At 40.4% G+C, this 22,644-nt stretch overlaps 1 protein-coding gene across 2 annotated transcripts in view; it reads right to left on the bottom strand.

The window, feature by feature from the left end:
* The window catches only part of CDKL5 (cyclin dependent kinase like 5), a gene marked incomplete at its 3' end in the record, with an annotated part of 167,827 nt that extends 145,730 nt beyond the window's left edge, over positions 1 to 22,097 (bottom strand). For both annotated transcript variants that reach the window (XM_080653864.1, XM_080653863.1), the window contains exon 1: positions 21,986 to 22,097. The remainder of the gene's footprint in view (positions 1 to 21,985) is intronic.
* Between the last annotated feature and the right edge of the window lie 547 nt (positions 22,098 to 22,644).

Raw genomic sequence — 22,644 nt, 5'->3', positions numbered from 1 at the left:
TAATTATAATTGCTAATTTTTTCCTACTTTACTAGAGATTAATTGAAAAATCTGACTATTAACAGCAGAGTCATCCTTAAGAGTGCAACAAATTGGGCCATTTACCTTGGCCCCAAACTTGGGAAGCCCCTTGCAGCTGTTACAGGAACCACAAAGGTATGCGAAAAAGCAGCTCCAAGGCAAAAAATTTAATCGGCAAATACAATCAGTATCAGCACAAAAATCTTCCTTTTTCATTACGACTAAAGCAGTGTAGCGTGTCTTCCAACTTCCAATGTCTTTTCTACCAACCAATGAATTTGAAAGCTATTTTAACCACTTCAGCAGCATAAAATATAAAGGACGAGAGAAAAGCAGTAAGAAGTAGGGATGCAATTTAGGAATGGGCTTAATATACCATTTAATAAAAGATGACTCATTCTTTCAACAAATATTTATTCAGCACCTACTGAGGCTGGAAGTAATGGTCAGCATCCCATTATATCCTATTTTTTACTTCAGCCAGAAGTTGGACAGATCACCCTTCAAGGTCCCCATCTAGAAAGTGGAGCTAGTAACTATTCTCATAGAAATGTAATGGATTATATGTGGCACACCAACCTTTAAAGTGTTCTGTCTTCAAATAAAATAACAGTTTTAAAGAATGAAAGGTCTTCAAAACAGCATTTAAAAAAGCCTAGAAAGGTAAAAAAATATATATATATATGTACAGTAAGCTAATGTTTATCCCTGGACTGGAAGCAGCCTTAAACATCTCTGTATCCCTCAGGGTATTTGGCATACTGACCTTCATTTAACAAGGGTTCGGTAAGTACATATGATGGAGTATGGAGAGCTGTCTTTATTTTAACAATCTGGTAAAGGAGAAAGAATGTAGAAAAGAACTAATATTTACTGCTGCCTATCATGTACCAAAGACTGTATTGGGCACTTCATTTATGTTATTTCATTTAATTTTCACAGCCACCTTGTGAGGTACATATTAATAATCACAAATGAGGAGTTGATTTTCATTTTCCAAGCATCAGATGATAAATCTAAAATTAAAAAAACGAGCAATATATCCAACATTTGGCAGAGTTTTCTTATTTCATGTTAAAAGGAAATAATCATGTGAATCCTACAAGGGTATTTTTAGAAAACCAAAACCTGTACTGACATGAAAAGAAAATGTACGAAGAAAAATAGAAATGGCCAAATAAATAAATTTTGTGAATGTTCAATCTGGCAACTAATTTTTTTTAAGATCTAATAAACAATAATGCTGACCAGATTGGCCAAAATAATAAACATTTTTAACTGGTAACTTTTCCTTTAGTCAAATCAGCATATTTCCTTTACACCCTCCATAGGTGTGGCACACTCCCTCCTATCAATGACATGTATCATCACCCCCAGAGATTCCCGAGGGGCATATAAGACAGTGTCCTAAGAAAATTACCGAAAATTTTCATAAGGGTTCACATTAAAGGATATTATTTGCCATGATGTCTACAATAGAAAGGAGAAACCACATGAGGTACAGGGCACTGAAGTTCTGCTTGAAAATGGCTAACCAAACACACATGTTTACCTTTATTCCCACATTAAAAGCCACTAAAATAAGCAAATAAACATAAAAATAAGTCCAAAGCAGCCCTGGCAATGTAGCTGCTAGAGCAGATAGACCAGTAAGGAATTCCAAAGAGTTATGAAGCAGGTTAAGATTCAATGGATGGACCCTGGCCGAATAGAGCATCATCCACATACAAGAACCAACCAATGAATGCATAAATAAATGGAATAACAAATCAACGTTTCCTTCTCTCTCCCTCTCTCTCATCAATCAATAAATAAAAAAGATTTTTTTTAAAAAAAAGATCCAATAGATGGTAAAACGCAACAGAGCTGAAGAACAGACAACTTCACATAGGAAAATAAAGAGCTCTCTCCCAAAATACATATTTTCCCAGAAGAACCCTTCAAAAATAATAAAACTATAGGTAGCAGGAACAGAAAAGAAATGGCTAATAATAAACAACATACTTGGAGAGCTGTAAAGCACCAATACCCATGCCCACTGCCTACTCCTTTTCAGCAGAACTAATGCCAGCATTTATCCAGTCCTGACTCTCTAAAATGATAGTTTGGACAAGGAACACTATCCAGTAACATTTCTCCAGAGAAGTGAAGAAAGGTGACAATTATTTATGGCTTCCATGAGAAACAGGGAGTCCCACCAAAGAGCTAATGACCCACACACTCTACAGGAAAACACTGCATTTCAGGGCAAGGAGGTAGCATAAGCAAGGACATCACATTTGAAACAGAATTTTATGGGGAACTCTACATTCCAGAGCATAGTGTTTGAGGCAAACACAGAAAGGATGTGAAGTTGGAGAGGTAGATAAGCAGAGAACATACCAGAAAGCCTGATAGACCATATAAGGGAATTCAGACATTTCTCCTCCTGTCAGCTTGAGAGCACCACTGCAGGCTTTCAAGCAGGTCAGTGATAAGTACAAAATCAGGCCCAATTGGCGTGGCTCAGTGGTTGATCATTGACCTATGTATCAGGAGGTCATGATTTCATTCCCGGTCAGGGCACATGCCCAGGTTGCAGGCTCGATCCCCAGTAGGAGGTGTGCAGGAGGCAGCTGATCAATGATTCTCTCTCATCGTTGATGTCTATCTCTCTCTCCCTCTCCCTTCCTCCCTGAAATCAATAAAAATATTTTTTTAATTCAAAATCAGATTGTATATTATACTAGCAACTGTAGGTAATATATATGAGTTCGATAATACCCAACTATCTACTTTAGGAGTCTGGGTAGGTGGTAGAAACACTAAGACCTTTTTGTTTTTTTCATTAAGGAGGAGGAGCAAGTTAGAGGAAACTATGCTGTGATCCACATTACATATGCTGAGTGTAAGGCACCTGTAAATAATCAGGTGTAGATTTCCACCAGGTTATTAAGCATGAGCCAGAAATGTGTAGGGCCGTGGTCGGCAAACTGCGGCTCGCGAGCCACATGCGGCTCTTTGGCCCCTTGAGTGTGGCTCTTCCACAAAATACCACGGCCTAGGTGAGTCTATTTTAAAGAAGTGGCATTAGAAGAAGTTTAAGTTTAAACAATTTGGCTCTCAAAAAAAATTTCAATCGTTGTACTGTTGATATTTGGCTCTGTTGACTAATGAGTTTGCCGACCACTGGACTGTAGGGGAAAAGAGAGGAAGAATTTAGAAATTTAGAAAAACATCTACAACATAAGAAAACAACATTAGAAAAACATCAAAAACAAAAGTAGAATTGAAACTCTGGGCACAATTGAGACAATGACCTAAGATAACAGTTGGCCAGCCAAGAAGTCAAACTCAGGTTAACAGCAGTGGGTAAGGAGTAAGTGGATCAAGATGAGTCCACACAAGATGCAGAGAAAGAAATGTAAAAGAAGGACATGGACAACCAGAATGCTAAGGAAACATACTGTTTCAAGGAGATAGTGATTAATGGTGTCCAGTGCAAGAGAAAAGTCAAGTAAAATTAGAATTGACTGAAGACACTAGATGCAGCACACAAGAGGTCACAGGCAATCTCAGCAAAAACAGTTTAAGTAGTGAGGGTGGGAAGCCAAAGAGAAAGAGCTACTAGTAAAATTTGAGGAGAAAAGGGTAGACTATATATAAAGGAGAGAAGGTTGGAGAGGAGTGAACAAGTGGTTCAAAGAAGGTTTTCTAGAATAAGAATCTTAGGAATAAAATAATGGGCAGAGAAAAACAAAGAAGTCACAGCAAAATTCTAAGGATGGCCCTAGCCAGTGGCTCAGTCGATAGAGCGACGGCCTGCGAACTAAAGGGTTGTGGGTTTGATTCCAGTCAAGGGCATACGCCTGGGTTGTGGGCTCAATCCCCAGTGGGGAGCGTGCAGGAGATAGCTGATCAATGATTCTCATCATTGATGTTTCTATCTCTCTCTCCCTCTCCCTTCCTCTCTGAAATCAATAAAAATATATTTTAAAAAAATTCTAAGGATGCAGCAAGGTTACTGAACCTCAGCACTACTGACATTTTGGACCAGGTAATTCTTTGCTGTGGGGTTGCGTTGTGCATTGTAAGATGCTTATTAGCAGCATCCCTGGCCTCTACTTGCCAGATGCCAGTAGCATACATACCATCACCACCATCACCACCCAGTTGTGACAACAAAAAATGTCTCCAGACACTGCCAAATGTCCCCTGGGTAGCAAAATCACCCCCAGTTGAGGAACACTGGGATACACAAAAGGGAGGAAGAGAGGGAATAACTGATGGGAAAAGATGCCGATGCATCAGCACTGAAGCTGAGGGTACTGGGCAAGGGACTGGTTTTGAACAGCAGCAGAAGCACCTCATCATCTGAGACAGAAGGAAAGAACAGCTCTGGGAAAGAGGAACTGATAAATTTGTACATGGAAGCAGAACCTGCAGAAAATCAGCCAGAAGGCCTTCAGTGCTCTCAGTGGAGTAGAGGCAAGGCTGTGTGCTAAGGATGAGTGGTGATGATTCAGTAGCAGGTTTGAGAACAGTGGCTAGGGTTTGTAACAATAAAAGGGACTGGTAGCTGGTATGTCACACCACAGAAGACCTACTGAGGTTGGAAACCACCATATCCCTTTTCTTACTGGGAATGTTAAAACATACCTCCCATAGAAATCATCTTCTTCATACTGATTATAGTCCTAAAGGGTCTATATGAATTTAAACTACACAATGGACTCCTGTGGGTTACTTGGGAAACGAACCCATTTTTTAAATAACATAGTTCCTATCAGATAATATATGAACTGTTCTACATAACTAATGTCTAAATGAACTTTTGGCAAGTAACCTTTGAAGTTAGAAGATGCCTGTGGTTGCAACTGCTTCCTGGTTCTTAACTGGATGAACCACTTCCTGACCAATAGTCAGGAAAACTAGAGTAGAAAGGAGTGGCTGGAAAGACAAGAAGCTTATTAAATGAGATTCTTCACAGGACAAAGACCTGCTTACTCCTGCCCTCTAAACCCAAGGGCTGCAAACTCAAATAATTATGGGACCAGAAAACCATATCAATTGCCTCAAGTCCATGCATGGGAAAGAAGCTGGAAGTGAACTACCAGCATGAAGCCAAGAGATACAAAGGGCTGTCTTTTGGTAAATAAGCAGGGGGGGGGGAGGGGGGGGAATGCTACATAGCGGCCCAGGGCTGTGCATAGGAGTGATCAAAGCAAAAGGGGAACCAGAGTCTTTGCTCTACCACAGATATGGAGTCCAAATTCCCACCACTCTCAGGATATCAGAAACCCATCTGAGAACAGATCAGAGACACTTCAGAAGTAGTGAACCCAAAGAGTCCCATAAGAGATAAATGCAAAGCCATCCAAAAGAACATTCTGCAAACCAGGCACCATCAAACAATTCCCAAATTGTCAGATGTTGCAAACCACAAAAGAAACAAGCAAAATATGGAGGGAGGGAGGAGAGGTAACGGGAGATTTCATTCCTCAAGAACTACAGCTAAGAATATAATCCAAACATAACTCTATTTTTAAATGTTCACAGCATATGAACATTTGAAAATGAAAATGCAGTTTTGAAAAAAACACTGAAATTTTTACATTTAAGAATATAGTCAAATGTTTTTAGTGAGAATTCTCAATAAATGGATTAGATAATAGACTAGACACAGCTAAAGAGAAATTAGTGAATTGTAAGATGGGTGTCAGGAAATCACCCAGAAGTAAAAATAGAAAATATTAAAAGAAAGTTTAAGCAATACAATGGAAGATACAATGAAAAACACCAACACATATCTAAATAATGGTTCCAGATATGGAAAATGGAGAAGTATTATTTTAAAAGATGAGTAGGATATTTTTCCACAACTAAAGATGATGTAAGTCTTCAGGCTGATGGGAGCACGCCAAATAAAAGCAGCATAAATAAATCCATATCTAAAGATATTGCAAAGAAACTGCAGAAGATAAAGAGCAAGGAAACATCTTAAATGCAGCCCAAGAGAAAAGATAATTACCTATGTACAAAGGAATTACATCTGAACTGACTAAAGACCACTCATTAACAAGGCTTGTCAAAATGTTAGCGAAAGAGAAAGGAGCTAGGCCTGGTGGAGTTGTGACTCATGGCTCAGTGATAGAGCATCAACCTGCACACTGAAGAGTGCTGGGTTCCTGGTGAAGGGCACCTGGGGTGCAGGTTCTACCCTCTGTCCCGGTCAGGGTGTGTGCAGGAGGCAACCAGTTTATGTGTCTCTCACACTGACGTTTCTCTCTCGCTCCCTCCCTCCCTCCACACTCTTTTTTTAAAAAAACATCAGTGGAAATCTGGTGAGGATCAGCAAAAAGAGAAAGAGAAGGGAGCAAGACTGGCTTGGCCTGAATGAGTCTGGAAATTATAATCCACCCCTCTGCTTCCACTCCCCAGGGCGGAAGGAAGGACTGGCTTTCTAATCTCTCCAGGGAACCACCAGTCTGCTCCCCACAAATTATTTGGAGAAGGGGAAAGGGAGATGGGGAAGAACCAGTAAAGGGGAAATTCCTCTACTGGGTGCATGTGCACTATGAGCCAAGATGATGACCATTGATAACCATAAAGGGGAAGTATCTAACCTGGAAAAGAAGACCAGATTGGATAGAGGGAGGACTCACCACAAGTCCATGAAGAGCCAGAAAAGAGATTGGTTAATTTGAAAGAAAGCTTACCCCTTCCCAACCCCTACGTAATATATCAAAGCTTAACCACGGCCATCTGGGTTGCACAAGGCACCTGTTCATTCACCTGTTTGCACATGCTCTCTCTCCATAGCAGCTGTGCAGCTCCAAGTGTATATCTGTTGTAGCTGTGTAGGCTGGCAATCTCAGGGGTCCAAGCTTGGGAGGGCTACAAGTTCAGGCCTGGGTGCAGCAGTGCAGTGCCAGTGGAACAGTCAGGAACAGAGACTAAGCTATCTGGACAAGGACAGAGACTGAGCCAGACTAACCTTTGGCATGGATTCAACTATGAAAGCTTCTCTGATGCCCTGCCAATACCAGGTAATGGTGTAATATCTCTGGACCCTGACCCTTTTTCTGGCCTCGGTGAAGACAAGGCAGGACTTCTTCCACAGTGGGACAGAGCTGAGCCACCTGGTCGTGAATGAGACATTGAGCACCTGGGGACAGTCCTTTATTTATACTCCAATAAATCTTACCATTACACCTCATCCTTCCATTCATGGGTCCCCAAAATGCTTTCCTTGCAACTCTGTGGAAGAACCTAATTTCCACTGGCAACAAAAACACAAGAATAGAGAAAATAATTATCACTGTTAAGTTCTCAACATCATCAAGAGAAAAAGTGAAATAAAGACACTCAAAAGGCCAAGACCAAGCTGACTAACAGGCATTTAGTAAAAGAACTACTTAAGAACATTCTTTACAAAGAAAGAAGCTGAACCCAAAAGTTTAGAAATGGGGTAAATGAAGAATGGTGTGCAAAGAAATTTGAAAAACATGTTGATGAGTAAATATTCACTATTTTTATAGGCTTAAGGTGGCTTATACAGGGCAAAACTAAAGCATAAATAACTAACATGGATGAGGGGTTGAGGGTTAAAAGATAAACCATTCTAAAATCTGTCTTATTCAGGAGGATAAGAATAATAATTAAGCTCAGACCAAGTTAAATGTGCCTGTTAAAATTTTAAGAGTAACCAAACTTCTGTCTTTCACCCTGGAATATGAAAGCTGGAAGAAATATAGCAGCCCCTCTTCGAATGAAAAAGAGCTGGATTTCAAATTCATGACTTTCTTTAACTGCGTCATAGAACCAATTGGCTCAAAATCTTAAGAGAGGCAGGACCTTAAAGGAGAGGAAATAACCATGTACTCACTTGGGGTAAAGTGCAACTGGACTTATAAGAGGAGTTCAGCTATAATAATTGGCAAATTGATCAAATTCTGATGTGGTTTGATAAAGAGACAGTGTAAAACCACTAGGGTGGGGTTGGCAGAAATTGGGGAAACCCCAACCTTCTTCAGGATCTTCCTCCACCAATCCCACCAGGCACTCACAGAAAGAGCCCTTAGGATTGCCCATTGTGTTGCACCTGGAGGAAGAGAACTGCAGCTGTGCCTCAAGAGCAAGAAATTGACCCAGATCCTTATCTCCCTATCTCCACTAAAGAAAAGCTGGTATAAGTGAAAGCAAGTCCAATAATCGAGTCTATCCTCACTTAAAGCTTTCTTTGCCATTGGGAAAAGAAGCAGGCACCCTACTCCTGGGAGAGGAGCAAGATCCCATCCTGAGCCCACCAAAAAGCCTGGGGAGGGGCAAGACCTTGGGACACCCTGGCATCTAAACCTGAGGTTTAATCAGAACAAAAGACCACACCCCACCATCACTTCCTACCTCCAAGCTAACCAACTTCCAGTAACAAGTAAATAGCAGAATATTACCAGTGGAGGATCAAAACAAGAAGACCCTCTTTAAGGCACAGTTCAAAAGGGATACTTGAAACTCAGAATAAAAGAAATCAACTCCCAGCCTAAGCACAAAGTATCTCCATGAGAATTTGAAGCCTGATGTATACTAAGGGTAACCACAGCAACAACAAAATTCAAACCTAGCCCAACTCTTAACTAAATTAATTCAAATCACTGCAGTAAATGTCTAGTAGGAAAGACATGCCCATTTACAGACATAAAAATAATGTACATTAGACTCTAATGTTCTGCAAAATAGGTCAGATTTGCAACAAAAACATCACAAGGTATAAGAAAAGGCAAAGAAAAAAACAATACTCAAAAGACAAAGAATATACCAGAACCAGACACAGAATCAGATGTTGAAAATATCAAGAATGAAACTTTAAATACTATGAGTAACATATTTAGGGCTCTAACCCAAAAGGAGAACAACATGCAAAACCAGATGGATAATTCAGCAGAGAGATAGAAATTATAAGAAAGAATAAAATGAAAGTACTAAAAATGAAAAAGCATAGTTAAGAGAAATGAGAGTGCCTTCAATGGACTCTTGAGTAGACTCAGTTCAGCCAAGAAAAGAAGACAGGTCGATAGAAATTACCCCAACCAAAACACTGAGAGAAAACAGAATGAAAACAATAGAACAGAACAGAACATTCAAGAGCTGTGGGACAATATCAAAGGTACTAATATACTGGTAACTGGAATCACAGAAATAAGAGAATGGAACAAAAATATGTGAAGAGGTATTGGCTGAAAATATTCCAAAATTAATATAAGACATCTAACCACAAACCCCAGTGATCAGAGAACAGGAAGACCAATTTACCAAAAAAAAAAAAAAAAAAAAAGTATTGCCACCACTCAGCACCAATACCATTTGAGAATGAATTCCATAAGCTCTGTCACTGTCATGCCTTAAAACACACACACACACACACACACACACACACACACACACACACACACAATCTGGCCAGTGTTGCTCAGTGGTTAAGCTTTGACCTATGAACCAGGAGATCACGGTTTGATTCCCAGTCAGGGCACATCCCAAGTAGGTAGGTAGGTGGGTTGTGGACTCGATCTCCAGTGGGGGCATGCAGGAGGCAGCCGATCAATGATTCTCTCTCATCATTGATGTTTCTTTCTCTCTCTTCCTCTCCCTTCCTCTCTGAAATCAATAAAAATATACTTAAAAAACACACCTATCATAATGATCACCAGGTCATTAATTCAATTATAATTACACATAATTATAATTCACAATGCTCACCTCTACATACAAGTCTCACTCTGTGTAAATGACTGGTCAAACCTAGATCACAAGCTTTTATCTTAGCTGTAAAAGAGATTGTGGATGTGAGTTTCCTGGGAAAGTGGACCCATAATATGAGAAATTACCAAAACATAGGGTATGTAATAGTCTACTACCCATGCTAAAAAACAAACAACAACAAAACCCTCCATCTAACTAATCAGCTATTACTGTACAGTGAATTCTCTGGTGAAGACATTGCATTCCTGGAGGACCTTTCTGTAAGACAAATATTTTACCTCAATGTGGTAACACCCTTAAAAGCAGCTTCCCAATCTGAGGGACATAAGCAAACATCTTCACAGAATGTCTATTTTGTTTAATGGCAAGTAATATACAATGCAGAGATACACACACACACACACACACACACACACACATATTCATGCACACACAGAGTTTATTATGGAAGAGAGCTCATAACGTCAATGAATTAATGCAATAAATTATGAAAAAATTCAAAGAAATGTCACCCTTATAGGTGTCAACTTTGGCCTCCCCCTCGTCTGCCATATGTAAGTGTTGGTAGAAGTTTCAGGAGCCCCACAGTGAGCCATTAGCATCTTTGTATGCTTAGCACAGTCATACAGTAATGTGGATCCAATTATAACACAGTTATGCCTGGTGACTAGATATGGGGCAAGCATGTATATAAGGTGATTAGAGAGAAAGATCCACTAGGTAGGTAGGTACCTGACAGAGAAGAGAAGCCACTGAACAAGGAAGAAGGCACTGACATGAAATGGAAAGGGGCAAAAAGGAGACGCCTTTCAAAAGAGAAACATTTATTGAGCATTTCCTAAGGGCCAGGAAATGGGCTGGATGCTGAGGCAACAGTCAACACTCTATGCCTCCACCGATCATGCAGTAGAAAAACATTACCATCTGCTTATCCATTTTTCCATAGGCCCACCCCCTATTTAAATTCCTGGCCTTAGTATTTCCTTCCTATACTCTCAGGTAAAAGCGAAAATTGACAGAAAAAAAAAAAAGCCAAAAGATTTCCATAGAGAAAATCAAGACTCTAAGATGTAGCTGGGGCAAAAGCATCAAAGCTAGGCATGCAATATACAAATCTACATTATTTTTTGCTATTCTCCCAGCTTTATATGCTCATTCTTAGATTCATGTCTTTGAATACACCATCTGCAAAGAAACCTTTTCCCTCCACCTGACATTCTGGGCCTCCTTTAAGACTCTTCACAAACACTCAGGAATCATTGCCTTTCCCAGTCCCCTTAAGTCTGCGTTAAGTGCACCTCTTCTTGCCTAAAGTACCAGCACCCTGTGTTTCCATCTAAACATGCATATCATCCTGTACTTTAGTCATTGTTTTCTGCTGGATTACAAACTCCATAAGGGCACATCAACACAGCTTGGCTTTGTTTCTCCATCACTTACCATGATGCTGACACCCTTTCAGTTGCCTGAATAACACTTGACACCAAGATACCCAAACCATTAACCTATCACAAAGTCAGCCAAAGAAAGACAAGTATGGCCTTCCTTTACCAATCCTACACAGAGCGACAGACTTGAAAGCACAACTCTAAATCAAGGGCAGTATTTTGAATGACAGAGAACCCACTAGCACAAAAACATCAGTTTCAAAGTCTAAAATCTGAAATGAGGCAACTCTTTTAAAATAAATGTCCTGGACTAGATAGAAAGTGAATAAAGTAATGACACAAATCACTGCAAACTCTTCAAGTTATCACCAGGAAAAGAAAAAAATAAAAGATGAAAGCAACAAAAATACAGAGCAGGTATAAAATGGTTCAGAAAAGCCTCAGAACTCAAGGACAAAGTGAGCTAAGTTAGAGGCTGCATCAAAATGTCGATTTCAAAGGAAATATTTGAAGAAGGATGTGATGATGTGGATATTCTTTGTATATGTGGAGGGGGAAATGGGCAACAGTATTCCATACAGGCACAAACTAACAACTTATGAAAATTATTCCAAGGAAGACCCAAATGATTGTTTGTTCAATCAACATGGCATACAAAAATTTAGCATGGCTAAAGATTTCCAAAAAAGAACTACGCATGTAGGAACATTTACTGCAGAAGGAGAGAAAAAATAGTACTTTTACAATACTTGTATATATACAATCTCACTTGAACATAAGCTCAGCAGAGACCAGTTTAATATGAAAGATGACATGGTCACAGAATGTGAACCAGATTTGAAAGTGGTACCCTTGTTAAAGATTAGTAATCTTAACATTAATAAAATTCTCTAGAAACATTGTAGGAGCTGAAAATAAGATTCGATTAACCATGAATAGCATAAATGCTGGAAAATATTAAACTAGACCTAAGACATTGTATTAGGGGGGGGGAATAAAGCAATTTAATGTTAATATTTAATGAAACATTTTATTAAAATATTAAATACCTTGAGCAGATTAAAGGTATCTGGAGGGTGGGGGGAGGCCCAGCAGAGTTTTATGTTTCAATATGGAAGAGAACTAAAACTGTTAGAAAAAATATTTAACTCCGTTATAAACAGAAGTGGCACTCCTAGTTAAGGTTAACAAAATGGTGAATAAAAGAAAAGGAGGAGCCTTCAGAAAATTAAAGGTAATTCCTATAAAAACAATGAAAAGAGTATCACAGATGACAATCCATCAAGGAAGCAATTGCAAAAACTTTATTTTAATGATATTTGAGAAGTATACCAGTATATTACCTTGCAGAGATTTGACCTTTTTTGGTAAATTATCAAGGTTCCCATTGAGCTAAAACTCTTGTTTTTTTGTGACATTTCATTTCATGTCACATCCCTGCTTAAAACCTTCAATAGCTTCCTAGGACAAGTTCAAAAACCCAGCAGCTGGGCTTTATTAAGCCTTTTCAAGATCTGGCCCCTGCCTACTTCTCCTTCATCACCAGCCATTGTGGATTTCTTCAGTTCTTTAAAAGGTTCTGTTTTTCAAAAGCCTCTATCTCTCCTACCTTGCCTAAGGGCATTTGCACCTTATGCCAGGACAACTTATTTTCTTAACTAGACCATGCTCTTCTCATTCTTTAGGTCTCACTTAAATGTTACCTCCTCAGTATGGCCTTCCTATCTGCTCCCCCAGGGCAGATACCCCATCCCTACCCTGTTATATACTCCCATAGTGCCTTGTACTTCTCCGCCTCCACCTCAAAACTGTAAATTAGCCCTGGCCAGTGTGGCTCAGTTGTTTAGAACGTTATCCCATGCACCAAAGGGTCATGGGTTCGATTCCCAGTAGGGGTGCTGTGTACCAGAGGCAACCAATGGATGTTTCTCTTTCTCCCACTCCCTTCCTTTCTCTCTCTGGAATCAATGAAAAATATACCTTTGGGTGAGGATTAAAAATAAGAAAAAAATACTGTAAATTATTTGAGGGCAGGGCCTACTTCCCTTTTATGTATCATCCCATCCAGCCTCTATCACAGTCTGGTACATAGTAGACACTCAATCAGTATTTACTAAATGAAGGACAGATCCTCAGGATCTAGGACAGGCAGGTTATTTTAGAAAGAAATAATTGATAAAGTATGACACACCAATTTGCACAAAATCAGCTTTTGTCTACCTCAATTATTTTCAATTATTAATAATTAAAATGAAACTTTGTTTTCCTGTGAAATGCTACTCTTAAATTTTAGTGGTAATATTATTAATCATAATTACTAGCAATTAAAGTTAATACGTCCCACAAGAGGCTGACAAACCAGGGTGGCCTGTGTGGATAAATTCTAGGATATGTAACACTTGAACCAGCTTTTGTAATCTCTGAACGATTCTATTCATCAGGAAGCCAGTTTCTACTCTTGGGCAATATCGGGGTAATTGAGCAAATTAAAGTCAATAAATTTTTCTTCAACTATTACTTATCACCATTTTTTATCTGCCATATCACATGAGTATGTGTGTGCTTAATCTAATTATTGTAATACAATCTTACACTGCCAAGAACCTAATCGTTATGCATAACAAGAGATCTAAAATTGCAACTTACCTAAAATAATTTAAGACAGTCTTTAAAAAAACACCCCGAAATCATAATGTATTCATCCATACGTTTTGTTAACTTCCAGAAACCAAGCTGTTACTTTCAAAAATCACTACAAAGAACTCAAAAGTAACAACAGAATCACACAACCATAGCTCTTAAACAGTTAAAAAAAAAGTAACCTTTTTCAAACCAGTTATGATTGAATTTACAGTAAACTATTAATGGTGCTGTGTGCAATCTGTCTGTTATTAAAAATCCAGACACAAACTACCACACGAGGAGTTATTGATTTACCTGCCTGGTACTTACAAGTATCGCTTTCCATCCAGAAATGTTCATCTAAAAGCAATGAAAAGTTAGACAGTTTCCAAAACACTTTACTTACAACCAAACCATTGCATTCCTTTATTATGCATACCCCAAAATTAACATCCCTTAGCTATCTTATCAGCAGTGTCCATCTACACATAGTACACTTAGCAAAAGAGAGCACAGTGAATTGGTGCCCACCATTGAGAGTAACAAAAAAGAAAATGATGCAGGCAGGAAAAAGCTGCTAAGCTCTTTCCAAATCCCACAACAATCCAGTCTGAAGCAATGTAGAAAGCCGACAAGGTGTTCAAATACATGAATTGAATGAAGTCTACTCTATGGCATGAATTTCTCAAGGGGAATTCAAATAATAAAATGCACAATATTATTATTGGCTTAAAATTTTTTAAAAATATTTTGCCCATGATCTTAAATCTTAAAGGATTTTTTTCTTGCCCAATAATTATATTACTTTTACCTTGATTTCCCCCCACACACACACACACATTTCCAACATATCATTAAGACCATTGTATTTTATTTGCTGGTTTTAAAAAGATTAAAACAAAAAACAAAAACAAAAAGAAGACCAAAACAAAATCTACACCATTCGCTGTACTGTCCTTTATATTCTACTATATATTATGTTTAGGCAAAAACTTTTGAAAATACAAAAAAATACTAAAAATTGTAATATGCATAAGATATTTTTTAAAGGTATTTTTTAAGATCTACGTGATTCCATCTATCAGTGCCTGATGTTAAAGGGGTCTAGGTGGAAGCAAATAAATAAGGTAAAAAAATGCATGTTGCAGGGGAGATCTTTTCGGGCTGATGGAAATGTTCTAAAATAGGATTGTAGTGATGGTTATTCAACTCCATTAAATTTACCCTAAAAAATCATTTAATGATACACTTAAAACAGGTAAATTTTATGGTATGTAAAGTACACCTCAATACAGCTGTGAAAAATTCTTATTGAAAACTCACACTTGGTAAAGAAATCCACAAGAACTATGTATAGGCCCCATCTTTGTAGAATAACTGTCCTGCTTTGGCAAGATGATTTCCAGCCCTGAGATCCTATGATATTCATCACGCTTTTCTAACTCAATAAAGTCACAAAAGTGATTCTCATCAATTACAGAATAGGAAATTAAGACCTTTTCCTCCCTAACATGGATCTCTGAGTGTTCCTATGGGCTAAGCAACTGTTTAGCTCTCTTAGTGATGGGTCTTGTTTAAACACATACATACATACGTGTACACCCACACACGCATACACACAATCACAAGAGGCTTAAAGTAACAGAAAATTCTACTCTCAAGTAAAAAAATTTTTGTCAGAGTCCAACTTCTTTGCATTAAGAAACAACAATAATGTATCTCTGCAGACTTCACCTCTAGATTTTACTTCACTTAGGTCATTACATTTACAAAAGAGATACCATCTGCAACTTGTAATGACTGCCATTTTTAAAATTTAATAAATCTTTATTGTTCAGATTATTACAATTGTTCCTCTTTTTTCACCCATACTCCCCTCCACCCGATTCCCACCCCACCCTCTGCCCTTACCTCCCCCCCCCCCCACCGTCCTCATCCATAGGTGTACGATTTTTGTCCAGTCTCTTCCCGCACCCCCCCACACCCCTTTCCCTCCGAGAATTGTCAGTCCACTCCCTTTCTATGCCCCGGAGTCTATTATATTCACCAGTTTATTCTGTTCATCTGATTTTTTTTATTCACTTGATTTTTAGATTCACTTGTTGATAGATATGTATTTGTTGTTCATAATTTTTATCTTTACCTTTTTCTTCTTCTTCCTCTTCTTAAAGAATACCTTTCAGCATTTCATATAATGCTGGTTTGGTGGCGATGAACTTCTTTAGCTTTTTCTTATCTTTGAAACTCTTTATCTGCCCTTCAATTCTGAATGATAGCTTTGCTGGGTAGAGTAATCTTGGTTGTAGGTTCTTGCTAGTCATCACTTTGAATATTTCTTGCCACTCCTGTCTGGCCTTCATAGTTTCTGTTGAGAAATCAGCTGACAGTCGTATGGGTGCTCCCTTGTAGGTAACTAACTGTTTTTCTCTTGTTGCTTTTAATATTCTCTCTGTGTCTTTTGCTCTTGGCATTTTAATTATCATGTGTCTTGATGTGGTCCTCTTTGGATTCCTTTTGTTTGGGGTTCTCTGTGCTTCCTGGACTTGTAAGTCTATTTCTTTCACCAGGTAGGGCAAGTTTTTGGTCATTATTTCTTCAAGTAGGTTTTCAGTATCTTGCTCTCTCTCTTCTTCTGGCACCCCCATAATTCGGATGTTGGTACGCTTGAAGTTGTCCCAGAGGCTCCTTACACTATCTTCATATTTTTGGATTCTTTTTTCTTTTTGCTTTTCCAGTTGAGTGTTTTTTGCTTCTTTGTATTTCAGATCTTTGACTTGATTCTTGCGATCCTCTAGTCTGCTGTTAGATCTCTGTATAATATTTTTTATTTCAGTCAGTGTATGCTTAATTTCTAGTTGGTGCTTTTTCATATCCTCGATGGTCTCGCTAAATTTATTGGCCTTTTCTAGAAAATTCTTGAAAAACCTTATAACCGTGGTTTTGAACTCTATATCCAGTCATTTGCTTTCTTCCATTTGTGATCTGTTTCTTTGTCTCCGCATTTTGGCTGCTTCCCTGAGTTGATAGAGTGGCTTTGTGTGCTAGGTATCCTATAGGGCCCAGTGGCTCAGCCTCCTCAGTTACCTGAGGTGGACACTCTTGGTGCACCCCTTTGTGGGCTGTGTGCACAGTCTTGTTGTAGTTAAGCCTTGATTATTGTTAGTATCACTGGGAGGAACTGACCTCCAGGCCAACTGGCTGTGAGGATCAGCTGTGTCTATGCTGGGAGAACTTCTGTGCTGGAGACACCCTTATGAGACAAGACTTGCAAAAGCCTCTGTGCTCAGCTTAGATGGGGCGGAGTCTCAGGGCGGAGCAGACAGCATTGGTTTCCCATCAGCCCTGCCCTAATAGGACCCTGTGTCTCAGTGTCCCGTGGTAATCGCTGCAAGCACCTCTGAGAGAAAGCCGCCCTCGAGTTCCGCCCACTGCCAGACAGTCCAGTTTCACCCCGTATGTGTCTGGGTCCCCAGAGTCTCATCCGGAACTGGAGTTCAGAGCAGTCAGGAGCTTTTGTCTCCCTCCCACTTGAGAAAGCCAGCTGCGCACTCAGTTTCCAGTCCTCTCCACACACGCGTCTCAGTACCTCTGCGTCCTGCAGCTCCTCTGAGTCTCAGTGTGCTTTTCTCTTTCCTTCTAGTTGTAGAATTTCCACTCAGCCAACCTTCCTGTGGTTCTGGATGATGTCCATTTTGTCTTTTAGTTGTAGTTTTGAAATTGTTATGTGAGGCAGCAGTTTAGGTGTTTACCTATGCCGCTATCTTGGTTTCTCCATGACTGCCATTTTACTTCAAGAGTACATCAAACCACAAAATTGAATTCAAGAAATATCTCCATAGCCTGGCTGATGTGGCTCAGTGGTTGAGCACTGACCCAGGAACCAAGAAGTCGCTGGTTGGATTCCAGGTCAGGGCACATACCAGTATTGCAGGCTTGATCCCCAGTAGGGATCCTGGGGAGGCAGGTGATTGATGATGCTCCTCTCTCATCAATGTTTCTATCTCTTTATTCCTTTCCCTTCCTCTCCCTCTAAAAATCAGTAAAAACATATTTCAAAAAAATAAAAGACATATCTTCATAGCCTTTATTAGTGTAGCAAATTTAATCAAAGTCAGTCAAAAGTGTAATGGAACATGCAGAAACATGAAATACCAAGTGGTTAACTAGAAACAGCTACTCATGTTGGGTGAAAATAATTTGGTATAACCTTCATTTTTGAAGAAACAGAACTAATGACCCTGTTAGAAAAGTCTGCACTTCCAGTTGTCCTATCCAGCACTACTGATGGATTTGAGTCTAGCCTCTCATATGATTAAAGGTTAGGTGGCCTGGCCAATGTAGCCTGTGAACTCCAGGAAGCATATTGATATCTTTAGTGCCACCCCAGGAGTGGAATCAGATTCTAAAGAGAAGCACAAAGCATGGTTTTGAAGAGCACAGGTTCAAGTCAGACCGGTTTGGATGGAAGTTTTGCCTCTGATGATGACTTAGCTGGGTAATCTGGCAAATTATTTTCTCTCTCTGTGCCCATTTCGTCAAGTACATACAGGAAATAAAAGATAAAAGATGTGAGAATTCACATACACACATATATTCACGCAAATAAATTATCTGCCACTATCTGGTATTCAGTAAGGCCCAATAAATAGAATATTATAACTTAATTATTACAGAAGACTGACCAAAAGAGAGACCATACCCAAAACTTGAACCTAATTAGCACTATCTTAAGCACAAATATTTCTAAATACATAAAGGGTATAATTCAAAATGTTGACAATTTCAGAGACCTAAATGGGCTAGGTACTTTTACTCTAATAAATAAATTTCTTTTAATACCCAAATCTGAACTGTGTAAATGTTATAAGGCTCTTCAAGTAGAAGGTCCTCACTCGCAGCTTCCATACCCAACAACAGATCTCAGTATTAAGAAGTGTACAAACTCAAATGAGAAATGAGGCCAGACCTTTGGGTAATCCAGTCATTCATGCACTGCTCTATATAAAGAAAGCTGTCTAAAAACTATCAAGAATTTGAATTCAAACACTAAAGTGATGCATCACCAATAAAAAATATCCTAACGTTGAGGTTAAGATTGAAAGTAAATTGGAAAAGCTTCCCAAATGAAGAGTTTAAATGTAGTCTTTCAATTGCATTATTTTCATACACTGAAATATGTGTTCCAACTGACACCATCATCAGATGATAAAGAACGTTTGAAACTCTTTCTCCTCTTCTACCAAGAAATTTGATGCTGCCAAAAAATTAAAACTTTAGAATCTAAAATTATAAAATCCTGAGGAAACAGCCTTTTCTACTTAAAAAGAAACTTAATTTTAACTTCAAATGTTGCTGTTCCTATACCAAAGTTAAGGGTTACCTAAAGGATCGCCCTCGCATTTTGGATCTATGTATGTGAACTCATTTGTTCTTAAATACCTTCTGCTATTAATGACATCAATTCGTTACATGAAAAAGTCATATCCCTGCACTATCTGTCAGCACACCTTCTAATAGCTAGAAGACATAAGGCAGATAATCACCAAAGTTATTAAAATGGAAGGGAGAAGATAAATTTTCAACAGACACAGTGAAGAAGGCTTATTTTCTCTGTTCACTTTCTTAAAATTTCCTACAGTCATATTCTTAAATATAGCCGAATTTTCTATCACAAAGTAAATTGAAACATAAATCATAATGAAAGGTTAAATTCCTGCAACAGAAGCCACTGTCATTTCCAACAATGCAACTATTGTTGAGTCTCTCACAGATTCTTGGACACAGTGGTGAAGCAAGGGTGGGGGGTAAAAGCATACTTGAAGTAATTTCTCCACCTCTGTATTTCAGTTTGTAATGTAACAATACTGCACCTTCAAAATAGAAATGCCACACAAAATTTGGTTCTCATTAAATAGACTGCCTTAGCCTCATGCAGCATATTTGGAACAGAATACATCGGATTCACAATCAGTCAACCTTCTATTACTCATCTATGCGAGATGGCCCGGCAATTTCCCTCAATGGGAGCCTTTTCTTTAAGAACCCTAGGGCACACTCTGGTTTAAATAACTCCAAGAAAATTATAATGAAAATATGGCAGATTTAGCCCAGGAAACTTGAATAAGTAAAAATCAAAAACCTGAGATAAAGGGGTAAAAAAATCCCTACCCCAAACCACTACCATGAATAAATTATAAATCTGAGCAGGAATAAAAAAGAAATCCTCTCTGGAGAAAGAATGTTTATTTCTAGTTTTATTTTGGAAACAATTAGGCTTAGGAAACATACTAAATAAGCAAACTTAAAATATTAAACTTATATATATATATCAAATTAATCGTTGCATTATGTTAAAAAGGCAAGACAATTCAAAGAGATTTGATGCTCTTATCAACTGAAGACCCTCCAACTCCTCTGAAATGGTTGATTATTTAGCACTCTTGGAATGATTAACTTTATTTAGCATGCATCTTTTGGAGTTCTATTATTTAATACATCCAAACTGATTTTTTTTACCCTAATTAGGTTTCCTTGTACTTGTGAAATGCTCAGCATACACACTGTACTGGCATCTTTAGTTCTACAGCTTCTCTCTTCTGGCTCCTTCCCCTTCCCCCTCCACCCCTCCAACCTCTCCCCCCCCCCCCAAAAAAAAGATATTCTTCCCAAATGTTCTCTGCATTTGTCAACAGAAACACCCACTGGTGGTGTCAAACTGGTAATACTGCTGCAGGCTTCTTTACTCCTGTTCCAGTGTCAACGCCAAAAATGCTCAAACTTAAAATAGTACTTTTAATAAAGAAATTAAAAGGATTGCTAAGGTACTCAACTATCATGTTCCCAAAAAGGCGCACACCTTTTAAACATGTATTATTAACAAACTCTAATTGGGTTGTTAAATATAAGATTATACTACCCCCCTTCAACACTAAACAGAGACAAGTAAACATACCTTCTTCACATTTTATGAATAAAAAATTTAAAACCCTTAAAGGAATTAAGAACAAATTTACATCTAAATGTCATTCACATATAGTCGCGAATTGCCTCCGTAAAGATGCCTTTTTTCTAACCCTACAGCAAGAAAGGAACAAGCTGGAAATGTTCCAGCAGATGTTACCTAAAACGAGAACCCTCTTCTATACATATTTATGTCTCCTGCTTCAGTCAAATGCTCTCAAACAAATTAATCTGTGTAAGCTTTCACATTAACTACATAACCATTACGTCCCAACAAACCTAATTCAGATGCACGGAAAGAAATTATTCTGTGTCTGCGAGACTTTCCAAAATCAGCTTACATTCCAGCCAATTAAAATAGATTGTGTTAAACAGAACACTGAGCTGCAACTGCTTAAATATCACAGCGTCCGTCTAATCTAAGATACTAGGGTTAGGTTTTTCTTATTCCGGCATCTGTGCTTTAACACTCAAGTGAAGCGAAAAACAAAACGCTCGAGGAAGATCTGCCTTTACACTGAAATATGTTCAGGTTATTTTTTCCCCCAACGTGGGCACAAGACGAATCAATGCGAACAGGACCTGTTCGTTCTGGGAGATTATTCCAAAGCCCAGGATTTAATTTCTATGAGGGTACAAAGGGTACGAAGATCTGGGAAAGGGCCAATTTTGCTTCCCCCCCAACCCCAACCCCGTATGCCAGTCGTGAACTTCATAGCAACGCGTGAAACTTGTTCGGGGGAGGCTAGAGGAGACGCGGGGCAGGCGGTGGGTCTCTCGCCCACCCTTTCGGGCAGCCAAGGTCAGCAGGTCCCGGGCTCGCTCGGAACTCTGGCGGGGGCTCCGGTGCGCAGGCTTCTCCTCGGCGCCCGCGGAAGGGGCTTCCCTCGCCGCAAGCCCGAGGGAGCTAGCACCGCGGGGGCGGCGGGGGCGCCGTAGACCGGCAGCTGAGGGGAGCCCCGGGGGGCGGCCTCGACTCGCCGCCCCTCCTCACACCCTCTTGTCTCCTCACCCCAAAATACAGCCCCAGAGCCTCGGCGGGGAATCCTTTCCGGGGGGTGCAAAGGAGCGCTGAGAGGGGGCCACTCCAGACTGGGGCGCCCTCGCCGAGGCGCCCTGTTCAGGGGGTACCCGCGCCGCCGCCCCTTCTCACGCCTGCCCGGGAGGACCGGGTGGGTCCCCTCTCTAGGGAGAAGTTGGGTGGGTGCGGGCCGATGCGTGGACAAGGGCGGGCGGGTGGCGGCGCGACTACTCACCCTGCAAGTCCCCCACCTCCAGCCGGGGACCCAAGAGCTCCTGAGGCCACGGTCGCCGCTTTACCTTCCCCAGCGGCAGCGACAACTAATCGAAACCTCCAGCCCCGCCCTCTCGCAATAGCGAACGCGCAGCCTAATTTGCTAACTGCCCCGCCCCGGCCGTCCATTCGGGCAAATGGGGAAGCTCCTCAGACCCAGCCAGGTCCCGCCTCAGTCCTCGCCTACTTCTCACAGGAGCCAATGCGGAGAGCGCGCTCGTGCTCGCGCTCGTGCTCGCGCGCCCCGCCCGCTCCGCTCGGGCTCGGGTCCTCGAAGCCAAAGACCGCGGGCTCCTTGTGGAAGCTCGCCTGCGCGCGCACGCGCGCCGCGCCTCCTCGCGCGCCAGTTCTGCTGCCCCGCCGGGCCCTAGCAACCTGCGCTGGGTAGCTGCGAGGGGCGGAGCCCGAGACGCGAGCTGTTGCGGGGGGAGGGAGGGATGCGGTGGGGGGGGGAAGATCGTGACTGGGAAAGGGGCGGCTGCGGGGGTGGAGGGCCGAGGAGGCCCGGGAATCCGCCTGTCACTGCGGAAAAAAAGGGGAATCCTGCCTGCAACGCAGCTATCCTGGCCTCCCTCCGGAGGGACACGTGTGGGGGGGACGGGGGTCCGGGAAGATTGGGGA

The sequence above is a fragment of the Plecotus auritus genome (assembly GCF_963455305.1).
Source record: "Plecotus auritus genome assembly, chromosome: X".
NCBI lineage: Eukaryota > Metazoa > Chordata > Mammalia > Chiroptera > Vespertilionidae > Plecotus > Plecotus auritus.
This window is presented reverse-complemented; position numbering and strand designations above follow the sequence as displayed.